This window comes from Taeniopygia guttata, chromosome Z (assembly GCF_048771995.1).
Source record: "Taeniopygia guttata chromosome Z, bTaeGut7.mat, whole genome shotgun sequence".
Taxonomy (NCBI): Eukaryota; Metazoa; Chordata; class Aves; order Passeriformes; family Estrildidae; genus Taeniopygia; species Taeniopygia guttata.
The window spans coordinates 658,164-682,018 of NC_133063.1; the positions used below are offsets into that span (position 1 = coordinate 658,164).

Genomic DNA, 23,855 nt, shown 5'->3' on the forward strand with positions numbered 1-23,855 from the left:
TATCAGTTTGCAAAATTTAAGTGGAGTTATTACTGATTTACTAGAGAAAAAAATACTGATATAAGAAATTGCTAGAATTCAGTAACTTTTTGGATTTTTTCCTAAATATGGTATACAGTATCACTCACAATAAACACGGCCACAGAAAATGTCTGAAAGACTGGACATTGACTCTATGTGACGCAGAGACACTTCTCATAGAACTAGACCAAGAAATTTCTCACATCATTAACGTTTTTATACGGTTACTTCTTATTTTTCAGTACAGCTATACAAATTAATACGCTCTCAATTAAAGAGAATCAAGATTTGAAAAACTGCATCATTTCAATTGCCACTAAAAAGGAAATTACACAAAATAACATATGACAAACATGAGGCTAGGATGGCACCTCTGATAGCGTGAAGAATTAGACTGAGATGGAAATGGTGAGGACCATACAACTAGGCAACTTCTTATTTCAGCACCATCAGATTTACAGTCTAAATCAGTGAAAAACCAGAGCTACAGTCATGAATTAGAGGGTGTCTGGTTTCCTTCAATACATGCATTACGTAGGCATCTGAAAGTCTTGGCAGTTGACAGAAAGCAGGCAGTGGTGGTTAGAATTGACTACTGTCTTGTTCTGGTTTGAAAACAAAACCAATGAGAGACTCCAAATCAAAAATACAGTTTATTAGGAAAAGTGAGAAAAGGAAACAAAATACCTGCAATAATACAAAAGAAAAACCACTGACAGAGTCAGAATATAACCTGATACCCTTTTTGGTCAGGGTTGGAATGGCTGCAGTCCTCCTGGAAACCCAGTGGAAAAGCCTGAGTTTGGTGTCCCAAAAACCCAAATTCTATCCAGTAAGGAATGCTTGGCTTCTCCCTCTGGGTGGAGCATCTCACAATGGGATGCTGTAACTGTTACCAGTCATGCAGTGACATTCCATATCACATTATCAGCTGTTATGTGGCATGATGAAGTCAGCCTGTAGCTTACAGAACTTATTATCCCTAATAATGTGTTGCAAGAGCTCTGGAAAAAAAAAACAAAAAAAACAAAAAAAACCTCTACTATTTAACATTGCATTTATGTTTATACCTGGTATTTTATAATAGTTTTTTTAGTTCAGTCATGTCTTTCCTACACAGTTCTGGTAAACTTTCCAAGGGAGGCTGCACAAGATCCAGATGCTGAAAAACCACGCTGGATGAACAAACACACCCCAGACTAAAGATCCTGTCTGAAAGCAAGAGAAATTGCAGTATTCTCTCAGGGAAGTTGGTACAACAGGCCAAAAAGGAAACTGTTCCCAGTTTTTTCTTATCATCTCCTTCAAAGACTGAACTACAGAAATTGTATTTACCATTACAGGGCAATGTAAAAGTAGCAACAAAGATAAGAGCATTCTTTCTGAGCTAGACACATAAATGCACAAATAAAGTTATAGGAAAGTGACACGGCTTTTTTTTTTTTTTTTTTGTGCAAAGCTTTCTGCAAGGAAAACAGGAGTTTAATGGTACTTTGAACATAATGAAGAATGCTTTAAAATCTGTTAAATGGACTAGTTTTTCACATATGCAAAGTTAGCTGAATTCTGCAGCTGATAATTTTAATACGTGCAGAGGCAAATCATGGGGGAAGTGGATGTACATGAGGTGCTTTAGGATCAAGCCTAGTCACCAGAACTATACAAATAAAACTGTATTAGAAAGCCTGAAACTTGCATCTTCATATATGTGCCAGTACACAAAGTACTTCTGTAAAAATTTATCACAAATTAAAAATATGTAATCAATCATCACAAGCCCAGAAAGCAATCCTAATGTTTACACAAGTTGTCTGCCAAAGCAGGTGGTTTTCTGCTTGTTTTTTTCTTCCTTTGTTTTTCTTTTATTATTTCATCTCTTTCTCTGTATGTAATATGGAATCTCATTGCCTTCATTAGAGAAATAATTAATTTAAAATTCTGGGAAATCAGTTTACTGTGGAATGTAATTAACTTTGCTAATAGAGAAGGAAACACAGACGGCATCAGTTTTACTTCAGAGGGAGGAATGGTACAGATATTTGCCAAATCCAGTCAATATGATGCAAAAATAATTTCACATAGTTTTGTATTTGACTCTACCACAGCAATTATTTAAATGATTTGCAAATGTCAAATAATGACCTAGTTTGTGCAGAACTAGGTGTTTCAAAAAATGTGGGAAATAGTCTTGACTCTAAATTTGCAAGGGTGATATGGTCCTTAGTTCTTTAGAGGCATTGAGCACCCATAGTACATGAAACATTACTAAGGAGTACGAGAGTACTGAAGGTAAATTACAATCCTGTTACTTTGTGAAGCTGCACATCAAAGAAAGATGTGAATTCAAGAGTATCATCACAGAAACAAGCTAAAACAACTGTAAGGAGCAGCAGCAGAGGTTGTCAAGTGCCGGGAACAAGGTTCTCCACTACCCTCCCTCCTTCCTGTCCATTGCCCCTCTCTCCCAGTAATCCCCACTACAATTCCTGCCTGCCCTCTGCTTGCCATTCCTACCTGCACACCTCTGTCTTTGCTGCTCCTGACACCACTGACTCCAGCCATGCACTGGATGTGGCAGACATGCTCTGGTTTAACACTATTAACTGGGCACCTGGGGGCTCTGAACATGTGGAGAAGCCCCAGGGACTCCCCAGGGACTCCCCAGGGACTCCCCAGGGACTCCCCAGGGCCCAGAGCAGATCTTTGTTCAGTGCACACCCACCCTGACCACAACGTTTCAGCAGGAACTGATCATGTCTGTGTACCCAACTGCATCCCACATGGTTTGCTCCTCAGAAGAAGGTGCCCAATTATAAACCAGGCACTCATGGTAAATCCACCTACAGAGTACATATTAGCAGTTACCCGACTTGCTGTAAGCTAGTGTTTGCTAAGGTACTAAGCTGTGGTATTATTTGTTATAATAGCCAATCCTCTTTGCTTGCTTATTTAAAGTTAAATTCTACCATGGAACAAAGATTAAATACATTGTTAGGCCAGGTGCTGTTAGTTGCTACTCACATTTGAATTTTTTCTTGGTTTTCTAGGACTGCCTAGCAAGATACTTTCTCTTAGAATTTGAACAAAAAGTAAAAGAGATGAAGTGGTACATCAAATATGTCTGAACCTGTAGCAAAAGCCTTAGAAAAAAGCAAAGATATGCTCAAACCATACCACTGAAGCATGGTCACCTTTTAAGAGGAATGTCAATAATACAAGGTGCGTGTATAAACTGACATTCGAAATCATTGCTGGATTTATTTTTACTCATCTCTTATTACTATCATATATACACGTATGCATTTCGTGAACAAAAAAACCAAACTATTTTTATTTTTTCCTATTTTAGTAAAACATGAGCTTTCTTCCAGAGCAATACAGCCAAATAATGGGAAGACAGTTAATGAAGGAGAAGCAATTTAAAAAAGAAGCGGTCTGTGATGTCTGAAGCAAATGCAGACCTCAATCTAGCAGAGAACTTAAACTTAGAAGTACTTCATTGAATCAGGGGTTTAGGATGATAATTGAAATTATTGCAATCAGAGTAGTGTCATTCATAATTAGTAAGTAGCTACGTACAAAGGCAGTGATAAAATTAAGAACATTCAGTGGCAATTTTTATTAATAATTTCTTGGTTTTCACATTATAATACAAAATCAAATTTTAACTTGGGTCAATTCTTTAAGGATAACATGCTAAATGCTTTAAGGGACTGAGATCTGAAAAAGACACAGAACCTCAAATTACGATCTCAGCAGAGATACAGACAAGCTCTATAGCCTTGGGTGCATAAATTCATTTTTGTGATGCTCATTACTTATCTGTTCCATGGCTTTATATCGCATAGGGAGAGTTTTGAAAATATAAACATACGCACATATGCTCCCTAATTAATCAGCTAGATTGTAAAACACTTTGAAAACATAAGTAGTGTAAGCAAGATATGATAAAGGAGATATGATCTACCAATTCACTGGAATGTTCAAGAAAAAGCTGCCTTTTCCCCATTTTCTCTTCCTCTCCCACTTAATCCCCAGAGGTCCAGTTCAGACCAGAGCCATTGACAGTAATAAGTACCAGAATTTAAGAAATAGTTTCTTGAGGTCTATTATGTAAAATAAAAATCAAACAATCCCTCCCTATTAATTTCACATATGCCTGCAGAATTAATCCTTCAGAGAAAGACTTATTTTGAATGGACATGAACTGCAGCTTTCCTCAATGCCCTTTAGAAATCTAATAGCCTGCAGCTTACATCCTTCTGGTGAACTGCTCCAAGAAGCTTGCAGTCTTCAGATCTACATGGAGAGCAGACTTCCCTGAAATCCTCAGTAAGCCACACAGAAGATAAAGTTTAGCGGGATGGGAAGGGAGTGGCAGGGCAAAAGGTAAAAGCCCAGTAACGTGGAAGTAGCTAGCAGCCAGGATTTTACCCCAGACATTCATGCTGTGCCAACAGGAAGACTGCCCATTTCATTTATCAGAAAGAGTAACAGCTTCATAAACTTGGACTAAACCTATGCATTAAAAAAACAAAAACAAAAACCAAAACCCAACCAGAAAAAAAAAAAAACCAACCAAAAAAACCCCAAAGTGCAAGCAAGCAAAAAAAAAAAAAAAGCACAGAAATCACACTGTTGTTTCAATGGCCCACTCTATTACTCTGTATTTCTCTGTATTTATGTATTCACAGCACTATAGATACAATAGAGAAACAGCAGAGAGAGTTAAACGCTTCCAGAAGACAATCTGGAACTCATAGTGACATGAATGACTTGTAAGTAATTCTAGGTCTAGTAACTTGGAAGATGACTACTTCATCTCCATCCTTTGTGCTGGGAATATATAAAGGGACTACTCCACTAACAGTCATCAGTCAGATGACCCACATCTCTCTCCTCTTCCTTTTAACAGGGATTAGCTTCTCCCTGTGTTAACAAGGACTAGACACCCTTCAGCAATGTCTTTATGTTTTGTCCTGTCCTCCTTTATTGTAAAAATTTTTATTCTTTTTTAAAATGTGCTAGCTAGTGCAGACTATTGATTTGGATTGTTTTAGCAGCAGATGTTTCTTTTTTCTTAAATCTTAAGACCTAAGGAACACTACATTGCTCAAGCTTATCATGAACACAGAGAGATTTACTTTAAATGTTAACAATAGTTGACTTTGCCATGGAAGAGTGCTAATTAAAGGAAAAACAAGAAGCAGCTGTAAAATATGATATCATTCAGTTAAAAAGATGACCTTACAGAAGGTATGGAATAGGGCAACAGGTTTTATTCATCAGCAGTACCCTAGAATTTTGCTTTTTGCAAGCACAAAAATATATTCTATTTCTGAAAATCCATTATGGCATTAAGTCTGTCTTGATGTTTTGAATTCTTTTCAGAACAAACTTCTTCCTGAGAACTGCAATAATAAAGGCAGCTACCATATTCCTACTTCGCTACGATGCTGTATAAATGCTAATATACTTTAGCTAACTATAGTGAAATAAAACTTACCTTAAAAATCAAATCCTTTTTCCCATAACGAAGCTCTTTCAGCTGGGCTTGGATCTTTTTTGACTGAAAATGAAGATAATCAAATCAGGTTTTGGGTTTTTTAAATTTTAAATATTAAAAAAAATTATGTGAATTCTGAGAACAGCAGAACCTAGATCAGATTTATAATGTAGAATGTCCCCCTCCAAATAATTGTCGATTGCTTTTCCAGCTTCACAAGTCAAACCAACCAAAAGTACTGAGGAAAATGCAAAATAGCACACACCCAACTAAAGCACATACCTGAGTTAGGACTGTAAAGAACAGCAGCTGGGCTTACACATTTTGGACATGAGCTGTTATTTATACTTGCCATGAAGCATAACTGAAGGCATCAACTTCAAAGTAAACAATCTTATTCTTAGAAGCAAAAAGGCTCCATAGGCTTATAAAAGTCTTTGTAAAGATCAGGGTGTTGCAGGTGTAACTACTTTGGAGCTACCTTCTCAGTTTGTAACCATGCCCTTGAAAGTACAGGCATAGTTATGCTTATTTATATCAGTTTAAGCTGACATTTACTTTATATATTGCTAAATATATCCTTAAAATAATTCTAAGTAGTAGTCTATATATTATTTTATTAATTGAAACAAAAGAAATAGAAATTGATTTTTTGTACTAAACTCAACTATTCAAGGAACATTATTTCACCATTTATCCAAGCATCCTCTCAAAGTAATAATTTGTTTAAATAAAATACACAACCCCAACTGATAAACAATACACTCTCTTGTATTAATTCATGCCAAATGTTTCGAAGTCCTTGGAATGGATTAGAAATCTGTTTCACATTTACTGAAAGAGCATTCCATAAACATAATATATTACAAAAGGAGTATATCTTAAGTTGGAATTTTAAAAAAGATTTTATTTCTTACCAATTGATGCAGTCCAATTCAGTGACAGACGTTTGGGAAGGCTGAATGAATCTAAGGAATGGTATTCTGTAAAATCTGAAACTAATAGCAAAGATCAGTGCAGCAAAATTCTTTGAAACAATTTTGATTTTGAAAAACTTAAGAAAAACATTTCTAACCCTGAGAATTTACCAGAAACTTGACTTTCTAAGTACTGATCTCAAAAGGCAGAGACTCTAATGAAGAAAATGCTTTCAATCATCATTAGGAAAATTTTAGTACAGAGGAAATTTTTTATGCTTTGGTTTCTTTCTGGCAAGGTGCAATAACCTTAAGAGCAATTATAGATCCAAAAAACCCAGACTAAAGTAATGTGAATAAATCAGATTCACATGTAATAACTTTTTTTTTGAAATTAAAAGAGAAATAAAAGGAATGCTTATATGATTGCAGGTACTTCTACATTGAGGAATTTGCCAAAAACAGGATCTTTCTTCCCCTGAAATAAGGAAGGATTCTGGAAATCACTAATAATGGATTGTTCCTGTCTCAACTTCAAAACAAGCCTTTGGCAATTCCTGGCTTAGTGTAGACAAGGAGTTCACGTAAATGAAATCAGTTTTATACATGTTATAGATGCATATATCTATAGAATTTTATCATAGGCACGCCTAGATGACTTTATCAGTCTAAAACTAGAGTTTGCAACTTGCTTTCTAATACATTTGAACTGCTTCGTGTGAAGTCACAAAAATAAGTTGGGATGACAGCACTTCAGGAACACTCACCATATAAGCATAATATATATATTTTCTCTACTCATATGTGTTTTTGTGTATATATAAAATACACCAGAACCTCAGTACAAAACATCCCGCGCAGAAAAGAACGCCAGCAAAAAAACCCCTGCCTCTAACCCAACAGGAACCAAAAGCAAAAACCTTCTCTTTTAAACTGCATTCCAAGCTATTTTATTTTTATATTTTTCATATTTATATTCACATTCGGGTTACTAATGTATATTGATGTGTAATTGTATTTTTATAATTTCTTATATTTATTCCTATTATATTTTATATTTTTACACATATCTTAATATATTGCTTGTATATTTCTATAGTTAGATTTAGATTTCTAAAAGGTTTATAGGGCTTAAAATAAACCCCTGCCTCTATGCAAGTAAAAATTTTTTTAAAAACCCCTTTCTTTAAACTCTGTCTAAATTTATCATTATTTTTCGCATTTATGTTCAAATGTACATTTTTATTGTAGATTGATGTATGGTGTTATTTATAGTCTATCTCTTCCTCATACTTATTTTTATTTACATTTTATGTTTGTATATTAATCTGTATACATTGATTATCTATTTCCATATTTAGATAGATACCAAAACAAAATGTATATTCATCGTTTTTCCATTAAAACCCTGCCTCTAATCAAATAAAAGCAAAAAAATCCCTTTCTTTAGACGCTACTGGAATATTCATATATTTTTTCATCATTATAGTCACATGCGCATTTCTCCTTTATATTGATGTATATGTATCTATAAATATATATTATATAGATAATAAGGTAGCAAGATAGATAAATTTTAATTTAAATTCTATTCCGCACATACCACTAATACTCATAGTTACTTACCTTTGAGATTTTATATAGCTCTTAACATATTTAGGATATATTTCTATACATAGATTTCTAATTTTATTTCATTTATATTTATCATTTTTATAATAAAACCCCTACCTACTACCAAATAGACAATTAAAATCCCCTTTACTTTCAACTATATTTAGATATTTCTTTATTTCTATTTTCGATTTTCACAAGTACTTATATATTCTATCACAATATCTTGAGGTACTATATTTCGAGCTATAATTCCTATGACATATAATGTGTCATAATAAGACACATACACTAAAATATGCATTATGTACTGTATTGATTCCTATTATTTTGTCATATTTATATATCCACATGTATTAATTATACGTTTCTAGATGCATATTTATATTTATAATCTACATTTATATGTATATAAACATATAAAATACCCTATATCAAACAATATAATACCTAATAGTAATGGATAACATTATTCATGTTACATGTTTTATTTATATGTTTTCCGTTCATATTTAAAATTGAAGTTTTATATTCCTATTTTCATATTTATGCATTCCTTTTGTTTCATTAGAGTTAAAACTTTGCAGTTCTAATCCAGTTCCTCAAACTAAAATGCCAAAACAGCATCAAATTCCCAACAATGCCGTCCAAAATATTCAGAAAGGTTCCACAGCCAACCAACTACCGGCAAAAAAACCCGCACTACACTTCTTTCACTAGCGGTTCTTATCACATCACAAAAATGACACACACATTTCTAAAAAGACCTATAGAATGGTAGTGCGGGTGGGGGGAGGTAGGTGATTCCCAGGAACAATTAGCTAATTAACATTTCAATGTCAGTACTTAGCCCAAGCCAAGTATCGCAGCCAAGCGAAACCCACACAGCAAATCACAAAAAAACATTAAGAAAAAAAAAAAAAAAGCCAACTAACTTACTATACTCCAAACCATACAACAGACCCCGAACGTTTCTTAGAAAAAAAATAAAAAATCAAACCCCAAAACTCTACCACTACACTAACTCATAAAGAGAACCCAATACTCTATAAAATGAACGAAAAAAACCCACCAAATAATTACCGATATAACAAAATCGGAACCACGAAGAAAGAAAAGATTCACCACCGAAATAAAATAACTACCTAAAAAGATCCACCATAGAAATACCCACGTTCCCAAAAACAAAACTAATAAAAAACAACAACCAAATACATCAAACTACCAAAAAAAAAATCATATTAACAACAACAAAATAATTATTCCTAACTCAATAAACCCATAATGCCTCAAACCATCAAAACACAAATACCACTTAGAAATAAGCACGTCGCCAAAAGAGAAATGTAACCATAAACAATAACTCCCAAATTCCCTGCAACAATAAAACACACACGGCAATCAAATAAGCCAAATGAAAAAAACCGCTTATGATATAATAAACAAGAATTCCACCATCAATATTAAAAAAAACCTCACTAATTAATTTCAGGACACTACCTCAAGCCACCAAAACAAACACTACGCACTCACGCTAATAAAAGCCTCCACAACCGAATTAAAAACCTACCCTCTACTTCATGCTACAACCCAGAAAAACCATTGTAAGCCTTCAAAAACACATCCTTTGAAAACATAAGAAACGATCAAAAAGAAACCTGTTTGGCCGCTGCTTCTCGGCACGAAGGTTTGTCCCTCGGCGCCTCCCTTGAGCAAAGCTCCACGTATCCAAATGATCCCCCAAATCCTTTCCGAAGTGCTTACCGTCCTTCCATGAGACAACCCCGGGAGCCCCCCATAAACTCCTCTCCTCCAGCAGCTCCATGCAAAAGCGATGTGAGAAAAACCCCTTAAATCAGCCCCCGGAGGAGCCGCCCCCTCCTCATCATCCTCACAGCTCGCACCTGGGGCTGCTCTGAGCCCTCCTCATCCTCACAGCTCGCACCTGCCGCTGTTGCTGCCCTCCAAACAGCGTCTCTCCCTCTCCAGGACACACCCACTTCTCACAGACACAGATCCAACAGAAATCTGCTACGGGTGTTGGCTTTTCTTAATCCATCTGGTTACACGATTAAAGCACATGCGTGCATTGATGGTCATTGAGAGAAGGTTTTCCCCTGGAAAAAATAGTCCTGTTGGTAGCACGCTTTGCTACACCTTCGGAAAAAGCAGAATCGGCACCAACTCCTAAGACCCCTGCTGAGGAACCCGGCCCTCCCTGGGACACCCAAAGCAGCAGACCTCGGAAAAGGAGGGGAAAAGTCAAGCTTGGAGTTGAAAAAGAGGACAGAAGTACAGCAGCCTTTAAAAATGCCTGCACGGAGCAATAGTAGGAACCAGTCCCATTTCTTCTTTCCTTGCTTTCTCTGTGATGACATAAACAGGAAGTAAGAACACGTTAAACAAACGGCAGAGCTAGGATTTTACAGGTCTTCGTTTCGGCAGACAGCAGAGAACGGAGGCAAAAGGTGCCGGAGAGCCCTTTCTGTTTCCTTCAGCCCCTGCTGAAGTGGGTGTGTCCTGGAGAGGGAGAGACGCTGTTTGGAGGGCGGCAACAGCGGCAGGTGCGAGCTGTGAGGATGAGGAGGGCTCAGAGTAGCCCCAGGTGCGAGCTGTGAGGATGAGGAGGGCTCAGAGTAGCCCCAGGTGCGAGCTGTGAGGATGATGAGGAGGGGGCGGCTCCTCCGGGGGCTGATTTAAGGGGTTTTTCTCACATCGCTTTTGCATGGAGCTGCTGGAGGAGAGGAGTTTATGGGGGGCTCCCGGGGCTGTCTCATGGAAGGACGGTAAGTACTTCGGAAAGGGTTTGGGGGATCATTTGGATACGTGGAGCATTGCTCAAAGGAGGCGCCGAGGGACAAACCTTTGTGCCGAGAAGCAGCGGCCAAACAGGTGAGCCGGTGCGCCTTTGATGCGGGGACTTTTCTCCTTTCCCTTTTGAATTTCTGAGGTTGAAATGAGGGGGCTGCCCTGTTGTCCCTCCTTTTAAGGGGTTTGGATTGAGGTAAAATTGTGCCTTTTGCCATCATTTGAGGCAAGCCCCTTCTTTTCTGCTCTTCTAGGGGATGCGATGGAAGGGGAGCCTGGCGCGGCGGGGCTGCCGCGGGACTGCCGGAGCCGCGCCGGTGCGAGCCGTGCGGAGCCGAGGGGAGCTTTGGCCGGGCCGGCGGGCGGGGCAGGCGGCGCGGGCGCTGCGCCGGTGCCGGCCGGTGCCGCCGCTCCGTCCGCTCCGGGCGCGGGGCTCGGGCGCCGCCGGGGCCCCCCGGGCCCGGTGCCGGCCCCGCCGGGCCGGGGGGAGCGGGCGGGGGTCTCCCGGCGCGGCGCCGCCTGTGCCTGCCCGAGGAGCCGCTTTCCTGCCGGGAGCCGTGCTCCGCCCGGTGCCGGGAGCGCGGATTTTCATTTTCCAGCGTTCCTTGCTGTGTTGGTTTTGAGGAGTTTATTGGATCGTTTTCTTTTGTTCGTAGTTGGTGTATGAGAAGGGTCGTGGTGTACTTGTTGGTTGTTATGGTTCTTGGTTCAGGTGCTGATGACAAGGGTTTTTTTGGATTGAGTTTGTTGTTGGATTTTTTTTTTTCTTTTGTGGGATATGTTGGATTTTTTATTTTTCTTTATATTAGAAAAATATAATTGTAGTTATCTTCTTAAAGGATGTGTTTTGAAAGGTTTACAATGGTTTTTATGGGTTGTAGCATGAAGTAGAGGGTTGGTTTTTAATTAGGCTGTGGTGGCTTTTATTAGTGTGAGTATGTAGTGTTTGTTTTGGTGGGTTTGAGGTAGTGTCCTGTAGTTAATTAGTAATCTTTTTTGGTTTTTTTTAAAATATTGATAATTGCATTCTTGTTAATTCTCTTATAGAGGTTTTATTAATTTGGTTTGTTTAATTGTCTTGGATGTTTTATTGTTACCGGCAATTTGGGTGTTATTGTTTATGGTTACCTTTCTCTTTTGGCGACGTGTTTATTTCTAGGTGGTGTTTGTATTTTGATGGTTCGAGGCATTATGGCTTTATGGATTTAGGAATAATTTTTTTTGTTGTTAATTTAAGTTTATTTATTCGGGTTTTTTTTTAGTTTGATGTATTTGTTGGTTGCTTTTTATTTGTGTATTTATACGGTGGATTTTTTAGGTAGTTTTTTATTTGGGTACTTTTTATTGTCTAGTGGTTTAGATTTTTTAAATATCGTTTATTACTTTGGTTTTTAAAGTTAACTTAGCAGAGTACTTGTTACTCTTTGAGTTAGTGTGGAGGTATGGTTGTCATTTTTAGTAGCTTTCAGGGTCTGTTGTATGGTTTGAGGTTTAGTAAGTTGGTTGGACTTCTTTTTCTAGTGAGTTTTGTGATTTGTTTTGTGGGTTTCTTTAGGGCTGTTTTTTATTTTTGTTTCATTTTTGTGATGTGTCTCGCTAACAAGTGTTAGTGAAAAGAGTGTAGCGTGGGTTTGTTTTTGCTGGTAGCCGGTTCTATGGTGGTGTATTTTTAGTTTGAGTTGTTTGTTTTTGGTTTTCTGTTGTTAGAGATCAAAGTTTTTATTTTGGGCTTAATTTGTAATTATTTTTAAGGTTTTAAGGTGATTGAGATTTTTGATACGGATGTCCTGTATGATAAGAGTTAATTTATTTGCTTTATGTGGAATTGATGGCAGGGTAGAGGACATTTTTGTATAGAATGTGTATTTTAATCATAGTATTAAAATAATACCATGGTAAGAGGGGCTGTGTTTTATTCTCTGTGTTCGAGGTGGTTTGGCATTTTCTTATAGGTTGGGCTTTTTTTTGTTGGCTCGTGGAGCCATTCTGACTTTTTTTTTGATGAAATTGGTGGGAATTTGATGTTTCTTTTGTTATTTTATTTTTAGGAATTGTATCTTTGCAGTAGTCTTTTTGATTTTGCTTTTTTTTTTTTTTTTTGTGGTGTAGTAGTCTTTTAGAAGAATTTGGCTGATTTTTAAAAATATTTTTGTTATACTTTTCATCTAATGTTGTTGGATTATTACAGATATTTTGGAGTTTGATTTTTTAGGTTTCATTTGGAGGAATTTATGCTAGATGGTAGGACTGTGTTTTTATTTTTGGGGTAGTTGGTTGTAGGTGTATTGTATGTTTTTCAAATGAAGGTAAAATGAGGTTTGTAATCAGTTGTTAGAGGAATGGAGAAAAATGTATTGGTAATGTTTACAGTGGTGTGTTATTTTGTGGTTTTTGATTTTAGTTGGTATTGGAGTTTTAATAAGTTTGGTACAGTAGTGTTTAATGGTGGAGTTATTCAAGGTATGATAGTTTAGAGGTAATTCTTATTTGTTTTAGATTTGTGTGTAGGTTAGAGGAGGTTGTTGAAGGGCGAGTGTGTTTTGTAGATGAATTTTAGTGCTTCAGTTTATAGAGCATTTTTTGGATGGGAGTTACAGTATTTTGACTTGTTTGGCATCACTGGTGATGTATTGTTCAGGTGGTGAGGAGTATTTGTTGGGTTTTTTTAAAGAAGGTTTATTGTCGATAGTTTTAGATAGTTGTGGTGGGTTGCTTAATTGTTTGATGTTTTTTAGCTTTTTAGTAGTTATTTAAAATATGTTAGAGTTTTTTTTGGGTTTATTGAATTACTTGATTTTGAGGAAGTTCCGATTTAGAATGTATGGTTTTTTTGGCTTAAAATAAAAATGCTATATTTTTAGTGAGACTTATTTTTCTTTTCTTTTCTTACTGCTATATTTTGTGATATTTGTCTTAGGTTAGAATTAGGAATAGCTTTATTTTTATATGTTGAAATGAGGGTGGTGTGTACTGCGTACTGGTGTTCATAAAGGTTTAATATTTTTGTGGTTCTGATGTGTTAGGTTAATGAACTTATAAAGTTTACTAGACTTTTTGTTTTTATTTTGATACAGGTAGGGTTTTCTTCATTTTAAGGATTTCTTCGGCACAGATTGAGAGGCCTTATTGAGGGGAAAGGACAGGGTGTCTCTGTTAATCTATTTGGCAATTTGGATATTGGGTAAATAAAGTTAATGTTTTGGTGGAATTTTTGGGTTTAGTTAATTTATTTATTTATGAATTTGTGTGCCTACAGCTGTAGTGTCTCTGCTGACACTCTGAGTATCCATTCATGTCTGTGTGCATTAGGCAGTCCAGTCGTGTAACACCGAGACCCCCTCTGCAACCAGCCCGCAGACCCGCTCCTTCGACCTCGTGGGAATTCGGGAAGCGGCACACGGCTCTGCGAGGGAGCCTGGATCTCTGTCACTTGAAGGTGTCACCCAGGGAGCTTTCAGGAGCGGCTGAGGAGTTGCTGTAAGTCGAGGAAAAACTAGTGAGGTGGAGCCAGGGTCCGCTATAGTTTTGGGCACGCCACATCACCTCGTCTCCTCTCCATCCAGGCAGATCCTGCCAGGAGGGCGTGGGTGAAGCGTGCAGCCCGAGGAGCCCAGCGTTCTTAGGAGAATGGCGAGTAGCAGGATTGCTGGCTTTTGTCCATTGTGCAGCTAAGATCATGCAGTGATGTTTGGTGTTTTTGATTCTAGCTGAGCAAAGGACCACAGCCCGGTGACCATAGGACATTCCCAGCAGATGAGGCAGCCTCCATTAAAAAGCAACATGGATTCTCATCCCCAGATGTCTGAGAGATAAGTTCAGGGCTAAGGCCCACAGAGGGGATGAAAGCAAAGTGCTGGGAGGGCCTTTTGAAACAGCTTTGGGGGCGGGGATGTTTGAGAAGTGTCCCCTTAGACCCTCTAAAGGGAAAGTGTCCGTTTTGATCACAGTGCTGAGGTGCGCAGGGCAGAGCAGTTCCGGTGTGTGTCCTGTCACTTGTCTCTGGTGCACTCTGTGTTCTTTGGGTCTCTGAGTCCTTTCTTCTTGTCGAAAGCTCTCGCTCCCTGTCCTGTCCCCTCGATGGTCATGTCCTGTCCTGTGTCACGGGTGTCTGCACGTATTTGTCCCGGAGCTGCTCTGCCCTGCTGCCTAGCCTGTAATAGCACAAGTCCTGTGGACTTGAAATTGGTAATGCAGGGTGTATTTGGGCTCTAGTTTTTATTTGTTGATTGCCCTAACATTTTTGGTTCTATTAAGTTGTCCTGCAGCTGTTTCACACTAGTCCTAACTTCCTTTCAGATGCAGACAGTTCAAATCAGTGGCAGAGAGCCCCAGTGCTCGGTGAGGGTGTTGCCATGAGCAGGTCAGTCATTGTTTGCATTTGCAGGGGAAGCCTGAATGGTGACTGTTACAGCAGTGTTCTTTGACTTCATTTTTAGGAGGTCCAGGCAGATAGCAGCAGTGAAGGCCCAGTGTGCCAGGTGAGCAGTGGACAGAAGCAGTTGTTCTTGCTCAGGTCTCAATGTTTGGTGCAACTCTAAGCATCCATTCTAGTTTTTGTGCTTTAGGGAATCATCTCGGTGTGCGCATACCTTTGTCACCAACTGGCTGAAGGACCAGGTTTCATGCACTTGTGATCTCGCTGGAAGCATTGCAGGACCCTGTGATGGACCTTCCAGTTTTGCATTTCAAGGTCCCATCCTGGTAGCTCAGAGGAATGGCTGAGCAGTTGCAGTGAGTCGGGGAAGTCGGGAGGAGGAGTGAGAGTCCACTTGTGTTTCAGCAATGCCATGTTGCCTTGTCTTCACTTAACCTAGGTGTACCCTGCAATGACGGCGTCAGAATCCAAGCACGCCCGACGCGTGCAGGCCAAGAACCCGGGCATTCTGAGGAGGATGGTGAGTAGCAGAATTATCAGTTTTTGCTCGATGTACTGTTAAGGCTGTGCACTGATATTTGGTTTTCTTTCTCTTGGCAGACCAAGAAGTGACAGCTATAACTTACCAGGCAGGCAGACGGCGTCCTTCTGCAGCCAACAGGGATTTGCATCCCCAGATGCATGCAAGATAAGTGGAGGGTCATGACCCACAGAGGGGATAAAAGCAGGGTGCTGGGTTGGGCCTTTCTAGAAGGGCTTTTGATGTCCAAGAAGCGTATACTTAGTCCACCTAAAGGGAAAGTGTCTGTTTTAATCACAGTGCTGAGGTGCGCAGGGCAGAGCAGTTCTGGTGTGTTTCCTGTCACTTGTCTCTGGTGCACTCTGTGTTCTTTGGGTCTCTGAGTCCTTTCTTCTTGTCGAAAGCTCTCGCTCCCTGTCCTGTCCCCTCGATGGTCATGTCCTGTCCTGTGTCACGGGTGTCTGCACGTATTTGTCCCGGAGCTGCTCTGCCCTGCTGCCTAGCCTGTAATAGCACAAGTCCTGGGGACTTGAAATTGGTAATGCAGGGTGTATTTGGTCTCTAGCTGTTGCTTGTGTCCATTGTTTGCCCTAACATTTCTGGTGCTGTTAAGTTGCCCTGCAGCTGTTTCACACTAGTCCTAACATCCTTTCAGATGCAGACAGTTCAAATAAGTGGCGGAGAGCCCCAGTGCTGGGTGAGGGTGTTGCCATGAGCAGGTCAGTCATTGTTTGCATTTGCAAGGGAAGCCTAAATGGTTACTGTGTTACAGCAGTGTTCTTTGCCTTTTTTTTAGGAGGTCCAGGCAGATAGCAGCAGTGAAGGCCCAGTGTGCCAGGTGAGCAGTGGACAGAAGCAGTTGTTCTTGCTCAGGTCTCAATGTTTGGTGCAACTCTAAGCATCCATTCTTGTTTGTGTGCTTTAGGGAAGCCACTTGGAGTATGCCAAGCTCCTCTCACCAGCTGGCCGATGGACTTCCTGCGCTTGTGAGTCCTCTGGAAGTATTTCAGGACTCTTGAGATGAAGCCTTGAAATTTTGTATTTCAAGATGGCATCCGGGTAGCCTTTGGCAATGGCCAAGGAGCTGTGGTGAGACGCCGAGATAGAGAGGGGGAGCCAAGGTCCACTTTGGTTTCAGCAGTGCTGAGTCACTTTGTCTCTTCTTAACCCAGGCAGACGATGAGAGATGACGATGGCAGCCTCTGAGCATTGCCAAAGTGTGGGGCCCGAGCAACCAGGCATTCGTACGAGATCGGTGAGTAGCAGAATTGCTGGGTTTTGTCCATTGTGCAGATAAGATCATGCAGTGATGTTTGGTGTCCTTGATTGTAGCTGAGCACGGGACTACAGCCCGGTGACCATAGGACATTCCCAGCAGACAAGGCAGCCTCCATTAAAAAGCAACATGGATTCTCATCCCCAGATGCCCAAGAGATAAGTCGAGGGCTAGGGCCCACGGAGGGGACAAAAGTGAGGTAGTGGGAGGGCCTTTTGAATCGGCTCTGGGGGTGGGGATGTGCAAGAAGTGTCCCTTTAGGCCACCTGAAGGGAAAATGCTTCTTTTGATCACAGTGCTGAGGTGCGCAGGGCAGAGCAGTTCCGGTGTGTGTCCTGTCACTTGTCTCTGGTGCACTCTGTGTTCTTTGGGTCTCCGAGTCCTTTCTTCTTGTCGAAAGCTCTCGCTCCCTGTCCTGTCCCCTCGATTGTCATGTCCTGTCCTGTGTCACGGGTGTCTGCACGTATTTGTCCCGGAGCTGCTCTGCCCTGCTGCCTAGCCTGTAACAGCACAAGTCCTGGGGACTTGAAATTGGTAATGCAGGGTGTATTTGGGCTCTAGTTTTTATTTGTTGATTGCCCTAACATTTTTGGTTCTATTAAGTTGTCCTGCAGCTGTTTCACACTAGTCCTAACTTCCTTTCAGATGCAGACAGTTCAAATCAGTGGCAGAGAGCCCCAGTGCTCGGTGAGGGTGTTGCCATGAGCAGGTCAGTCATTGTTTGCATTTGCAGGGGAAGCCTGAATGGTGACTGTTACAGCGGTGTTCTTTGACTTCATTTTTAGGAGGTCCAGGCAGATAGCAGCAGTGAAGGCCCAGTGTGCCAGGTGAGCAGTGGACAGAAGCAGTTGTTCTTGCTCAGGTCTCAATTTTTGGTGCAACTCTAAGCATCCATTCTTGTTTTTGTGCTTTAGGGAATCATCTCAGTGTGCGCATACCTTTGTCACCAACTGGCTGAAGGACCAGGTTTCATGCACTTGTGATCTCGCTGGAAGCATTGCAGGACCCTGTGATGGACCTTCCAGTTTTGCATTTCAAGGCCCCATCCTGGTAGCCCAGAGGAATGGCTGAGCAGTTGCAGTGAGTCGGGGAAGTCGGGAGGAGGAGTGAGAGTCCACTCGTGTTTCAGCAATGCCATGTTGCCTTGTCTTCACTTAACCTAGGTGTACCCTGCAATGACGGCGTCAGAATCCAAGCACGCCCGACGCGTGCAGGCCAAGAACCCGGGCATTCTGAGGAGGATGGTGAGTAGCAGAATTATCAGTTTTTGCTCGATGTACTGTTAAGACTGTGCACTGATGTTTGGTTTTCTTTCTCTTGGCAGACCAAGAAGTGACAGCTATAACTTACCAGGCAGGCAGACGGCGTCCTTCTGCAGCCAACAGGGATTTGCATCCCCAGATGTGTGCAAGATAAGTGGAGGGTCATGACCCACAGAGGGGATAAAAGCAGGGTGCTGGGTTGGGCCTTTCTAGAAGGGCTTTTGATGTCCAAGAAGCGTATACTTAGTCCACCTAGAGGGAAAGTGTCTGTTTTAATCACAGTGCTGAGGTGCGCAGGGCAGAGCAGTTCTGGTGTGTTTCCTGTCACTTGTCTCTGGTGCACTCTGTGTTCTTTGGGTCTCTGAGTCCTTTCTTCTTGTCGAAAGCTCTCGCTCCCTGTCCTGTCCCCTCGATGGTCATGTCCTGTCCTGTGTCACGGGTGTCTGCACGTATTTGTCCCGGAGCTGCTCTGCCCTGCTGCCTAGCCTGTAACAGCACACGTCCTGGGGACTTGAAATTGGTAATGCAGGGTGTATTTGGTCTCTAGCTGTTGCTTGTGTCCATTGTTTGCCCTAACATTTCTGGTGCTGTTAAGTTGTCCTGCAGCTGTTTTACACTAGTCCTAACATCCTTTCAGATGCAGACAGTTCAAATCAGTGGCAGAGAGCCCCAATGCTGGGTGAGGGTGTTGCCATGAGCAGGTCAGTCATTGTTTGCATTTGCAAGGGAAGCCTAAATGGTTACTGTGTTACAGCAGTGTTCTTTGCCTTTTTTTTAGGAGGTCCAGGCAGATAGCAGCAGTGAAGGCCCAGTGTGCCAGGTGAGCAGTGGACAGAAGCAGTTGTTCTTGCTCAGGTCTCAATGTTTGGTGCAACTCTAAGCATCCATTCTTGTTTGTGTGCTTTAGGGAAGCCACTTGGAGTATGCCAAGCTCCTCTCACCAGCTGGCCGATGGACTTCCTGCGCTTGTGAGTCCTCTGGAAGTATTTCAGGACTCTTGAGATGAAGCCTTGAAATTTTGTATTTCAAGATGGCATCCGGGTAGCCTTTGGCAATGGCCAAGGAGCTGTGGTGAGACGCCGAGATAGAGAGGGGGAGCCAAGGTCCACTTTGGTTTCAGCAGTGCTGAGTCACTTTGTCTCTTCTTAACCCAGGCAGACGATGAGAGATGACGATGGCAGCCTCTGAGCATTGCCAAAGTGTGGGGCCCGAGCAACCAGGCATTCGTACGAGATCGGTGAGTAGCAGAATTGCTGGGTTTTGTCCATTGTGCAGATAAGATCATGCAGTGATGTTTGGTGTCCTTGATTGTAGCTGAGCACGGGACTACAGCCCGGTGACCATAGGACATTCCCAGCAGACGAGGCAGCCTCCATTAAAAAGCGACATGGATTCTCATCCCCAGATGCCCAAGAGATAAGTCGAGGGCTAGGGCCCACGGAGGGGACAAAAGTGAGGTGGTGGGAGGGCCTTTTGAATCGGCTCTGGGGGTGGGGATGTTTGAGAAGTGTCCCTTTAGGCCACCTGAAGGGAAAATGCTTCTTTTGATCACAGTGCTGAGGTGCGCAGGGCAGAGCAGTTCCGGTGTGTGTCCTGTCACTTGTCTCTGGTGCACTCTGTGTTCTTTGGGTCTCTGAGTCCTTTCTTCTTGTCGAAAGCTCTCGCTCCCTGTCCTGTCCCCTCGATGGTCATGTCCTGTCCTGTGTCACGGGTGTCTGCACGTATTTGTCCTGGAGCTGCTCTGCCCTGCTGCCTAGCCTGTAACAGCACAAGTCCTGGGGACTTGAAATTGGTAATGCAGGGTGTATTTGGGCTCTAGTTTTTATTTGTTGATTGCCCTAACATTTTTGGTTCTGTTAAGTTGTCCTGCAGCTGTTTCACACTAGTCCTAACATCCTTTCAGATGCAGACAGTTCAAATCAGTGGCAGAGAGCCCCAGTGCTGGGTGAGGGTGTTGCCATGAGCAGGTCAGTCATTGTTTGCATTTGCAGGGGAAGCCTAGATGGTGACTTTGTTACAGCAGTCTTTATTCTTAGGAGGTCCAGGCAGATAGCAGCAGTCAAGGCCCAATGTCCAAGGGGAGCAGTGGACAGAAGCAGTTGTTTTTACTCAGCTTTCGGTTTCTGGTGCAATTCTAAGCATCCTTTCTCATTTTTGTGCTTTAGGGAATCGACTCGGAGTACTCATACCTCCATCACCAACTGGCCAACGGACCGGTGCCAGGAGCGTGGCTTCTCGTTTTCCAGCCTTCCTTGCTGTGGTGGTTTTGAGGAACTTACTGGATGGTTTTCTTTTGTTCATAGTTGGTGTAGGAGAAGGGCCATGGTGTGCTTTTTGCTTGTTACGGTTCTTGCTTCAGGTGCTCATGACAAGTGTTTTTTTTGGGTTGAGTCTTGTGGTTGGATTTCTTTTTGATGGGTTCTTATGTTTTTGAAGGATGTGTTTTTAAAGGTTTATAATGTTTTTTATGGGTCATAGCATGAAGTAGAGGGTAGGTTTTTAATTCGGCTGTGGAGGCTTTTATTGGCGTGAGTATGTAGTGGTTTATTTTGGTTGGTTTGAGGTAGTGTCCTGTAGTTAATTATTGAGGTTTTTTCAATATTGATAATTGCATTCTTGTTTATTATGTTGTAGGGGTTTTATTTGTCTTGTTTGATTGCTTTGTGTGTTTTATTGTCTCAGACAATTTGGGAGTTATTATTTATGGTTACTTTTCTCTTTTGGTGACATGTTTATTTCTAGGTGGTATTTGTGTTTTGATGGTTTAAGGCATTCTGAGGTCCTTGAGTTAGGAATTATTATTTTGTTGTTGTGAATATATATTTTTTTTTGTAGTTGGATGTATTTGTTGGTTTTTATTAGTTTGATTTTTGGGAACATGGGTATTTCTATGGTGGATCTTTATAGCTAGGTATTTTATTTGGGTGGTGAGTTTTTTGTTTCTTCATGGTTTCGATTTTTTTTATATCTGTAATTATTTTGGGGGAGTTTAGTTAATTTTTTAGAGTATTGGGTTCTCTTGATGAGTTAGTGTAGTGGTAGGGTATTGTTTGGGTTTTTTTAGAAACATTTGGGATCTGTTGTATGGTTTGGAGTATAAGAGGTTAGTTGAAGAGTTTTTTTTCTTTTTAGTGTTTTTTTTTGTTTTGTGTGGGTTTTTATAGGTGGGTTTTTTTAATTAATGTTCCATTTTTGTTATGTGATAAGAACTGTTAGTGAAAGGAGCGTAGTGGGTTTTTTTTGCTGGTAGTTGGTTGGCTGGTGGAGCCTTTCTGAATTTTTTGGATGGTATTCTTGGTTATTCGATGCTGTTTGTTATGGCATTTTATTTTTAGGAATTGGATTATAACTGCAGAGTTCTAACTGTAACTCTAATGAAACAAAACACATGCATAAATATGAAAATGGGAATATAAAACTTCAATTTTAAATATAAATGGAAAACATATGAATAAAACATGTAACATGAATAATGTTATCCACTACTATTAGGTATTATATTGTTTGATATATAGTATTTTGTTTATATAAATACACATAAATATAGATTATAAATATAAATAAAATCCATATAAAATATCCATATTGAGATGTATAATTAATACATGTGGATATATAAATATAAAAATTACTAAATAATAGAAATCAATACAGTACATAATGCATATTTTACTGTGTATGTCCTATTTTAACACATTCTATGTCCTAAATATTATATATCGAAATACGGTACCTCAATATATTGTAATCGAATATATAACAACTTGTAAAAATCAAAAATAGAAAGGTAGAAATAATTAAATATAGTTTAAAATAAAGGGGATTTTTATTTTGTATTTGGTAGTAGGTAGGGGGTTTTTTATAAAATCTATAAATATAAATAAAATAAAATTAGAAATCTGTGTATAGAAATACATAGTAAATACCTTAAGATCAATATAAAAAATTCAAAGGTAAGTAAAAATCAATATTAGCAGTATCTATGAAGTATAATATAAATAATAATTTGTCTATCTTGCTACCTTAATATATATGATATATATTTATAAACAATCACTATAAAGTAGAAATGCAAATGTGACTATAATGATGAAAAAAACATGTAAATATTCAAGTATCGTTTAAAGAAAGGGCTTTTTTTGGTTTTTATTTGGTTAGAGGCAGGGTTTTAATGGAAGAAAAATGAATATACCTTTTCTTTTGATATCATTCTAAGTATAGAAATATATATTCAATGTATACAGAGATATATAAAAATATAAAATAGAAATGAAAATAAGTATTCCGTATAGATAGAATATAAATAACACCATACATCAATCTACATTTTAAATGTAAATTTGAATATAAATGCGAAAAATAGAGATAAATTTAAACGCAGATTGAAAGATAAGGGGTTTTAAAAAGATTTTTACTTGGATAGAGGCAGGGGTTTATTTTAAGCAATATAAACCTTTTAGAAATAGAAATCTAACTATAGAAATATGTAAGTAATATATTAAGCAATGTATAAAAATGTAAATTGTAATAAAATATAATAGGAATAAATGTAAGAAATTATTAAAATTGCAATTATACATCAATATGCATTATAAATCCGAATGTGAATATAAATATGTAAAATACAAAAATAAAATATATTGAGATGCAGTTTGAAAGAAAAGGTTTTTTCTTTTGGTTCTTATGGGGTTAGAGGCAGGGGGTTTTTTGTTGGCGTTCTTTTCCGCGCGGGCTGTTTTGGGGCATTTGCTTCAGAGGACGTTCCGGAGGGGCGGGTGGCAGCGCTTGCGGACACAGAGCGGTGCTGCAGCCGCCGCCCGCGGCCGCTGTCTCGGCAGTGGCGTGTCGCGGACTCGCGTGCCGCGCACACGGGCTGTGGGCTCAGCGGCTCCGCGGGCGGTCGGATTTGGAGCAGGCGCCGACCGGCATCGGCAGATTCGCCTCTCTCTGCCCAGCTCCTGCAGCGGCCGCCATCCTGGGCGCGGCCCCTGCCTCTGCCGCGCTGGGTGCCCGTCCCGTCCCCTCCCGTGCGTTCCCACCGCCTCCCTGCCGTACAGCTAGAAATAAACAACACCAACGTAGAAATATACATAGGTTAAAAAGAAAGGGCTTTTGGGGCGGGGCGGCGTTATTTGGTTCGAGGCAGGGTCTTTTAGTTTCTGTGCGGGATTTTTTGGGACATTTATTTCGGAGGATTTTTCCCAAGGGGATCGATCGCCGCCGCTCTTTTCCCCCTGCCTCCCCTCCGGGCGAGCGGCGGCCCCCGGCTGTGGCGGGCGGCGGTGCTGCCGCCTTGTGGCCACAGAGCGGTACTGCAGCCCCACAGCCAGCGCCCGGCCGAAACCACCGAGACGGGGCGGGAGGTGCCAGAGCGGCCCCAAAACCACCGAGACGGGGCGGAAGCGGCAAGAGCGGCTCCAAAACCACCGAGATGTGGCGGAAGTGGCCAGAGCGGCCCCAAAACCACCGAGACGGGGCGGGAGGGGCCAGAGCGGCCCCAAAACCACCGAGATGTGGCGGAAGCGGCAAGAGCGGCTCCAATTACCACCGAGATGT

The 23,855-nt window shown here is 40.7% G+C and overlaps 1 protein-coding gene across 5 annotated transcripts in view; it reads right to left on the reverse strand.

The window, feature by feature from the left end:
- LOC140681695 (leucine zipper protein 2-like) overlaps nucleotides 1-23,855 on the reverse strand; it is a 213,399-nt gene that overhangs the window by 17,754 nt on the left and 171,790 nt on the right. The window contains exons 1-3 of one of the 5 annotated variants that reach the window (XR_012052763.1): nucleotides 9,717-9,731; nucleotides 6,445-6,525; nucleotides 5,528-5,590 (exon numbers count right to left, since the gene is read on the reverse strand). The exons of 1 other annotated variant lie outside the window; for it this stretch is intronic. The gene's annotated coding sequence lies outside the window, so the exon portion shown is untranslated. Of the gene's footprint in view, nucleotides 1-5,527; nucleotides 5,591-6,444; nucleotides 6,586-9,716; nucleotides 9,732-23,855 lie in introns of those variants that run through there. 3 more of the 5 variants (XR_012052764.1, XR_012052765.1, XR_012052762.1) reach the window with 3 other exon arrangements.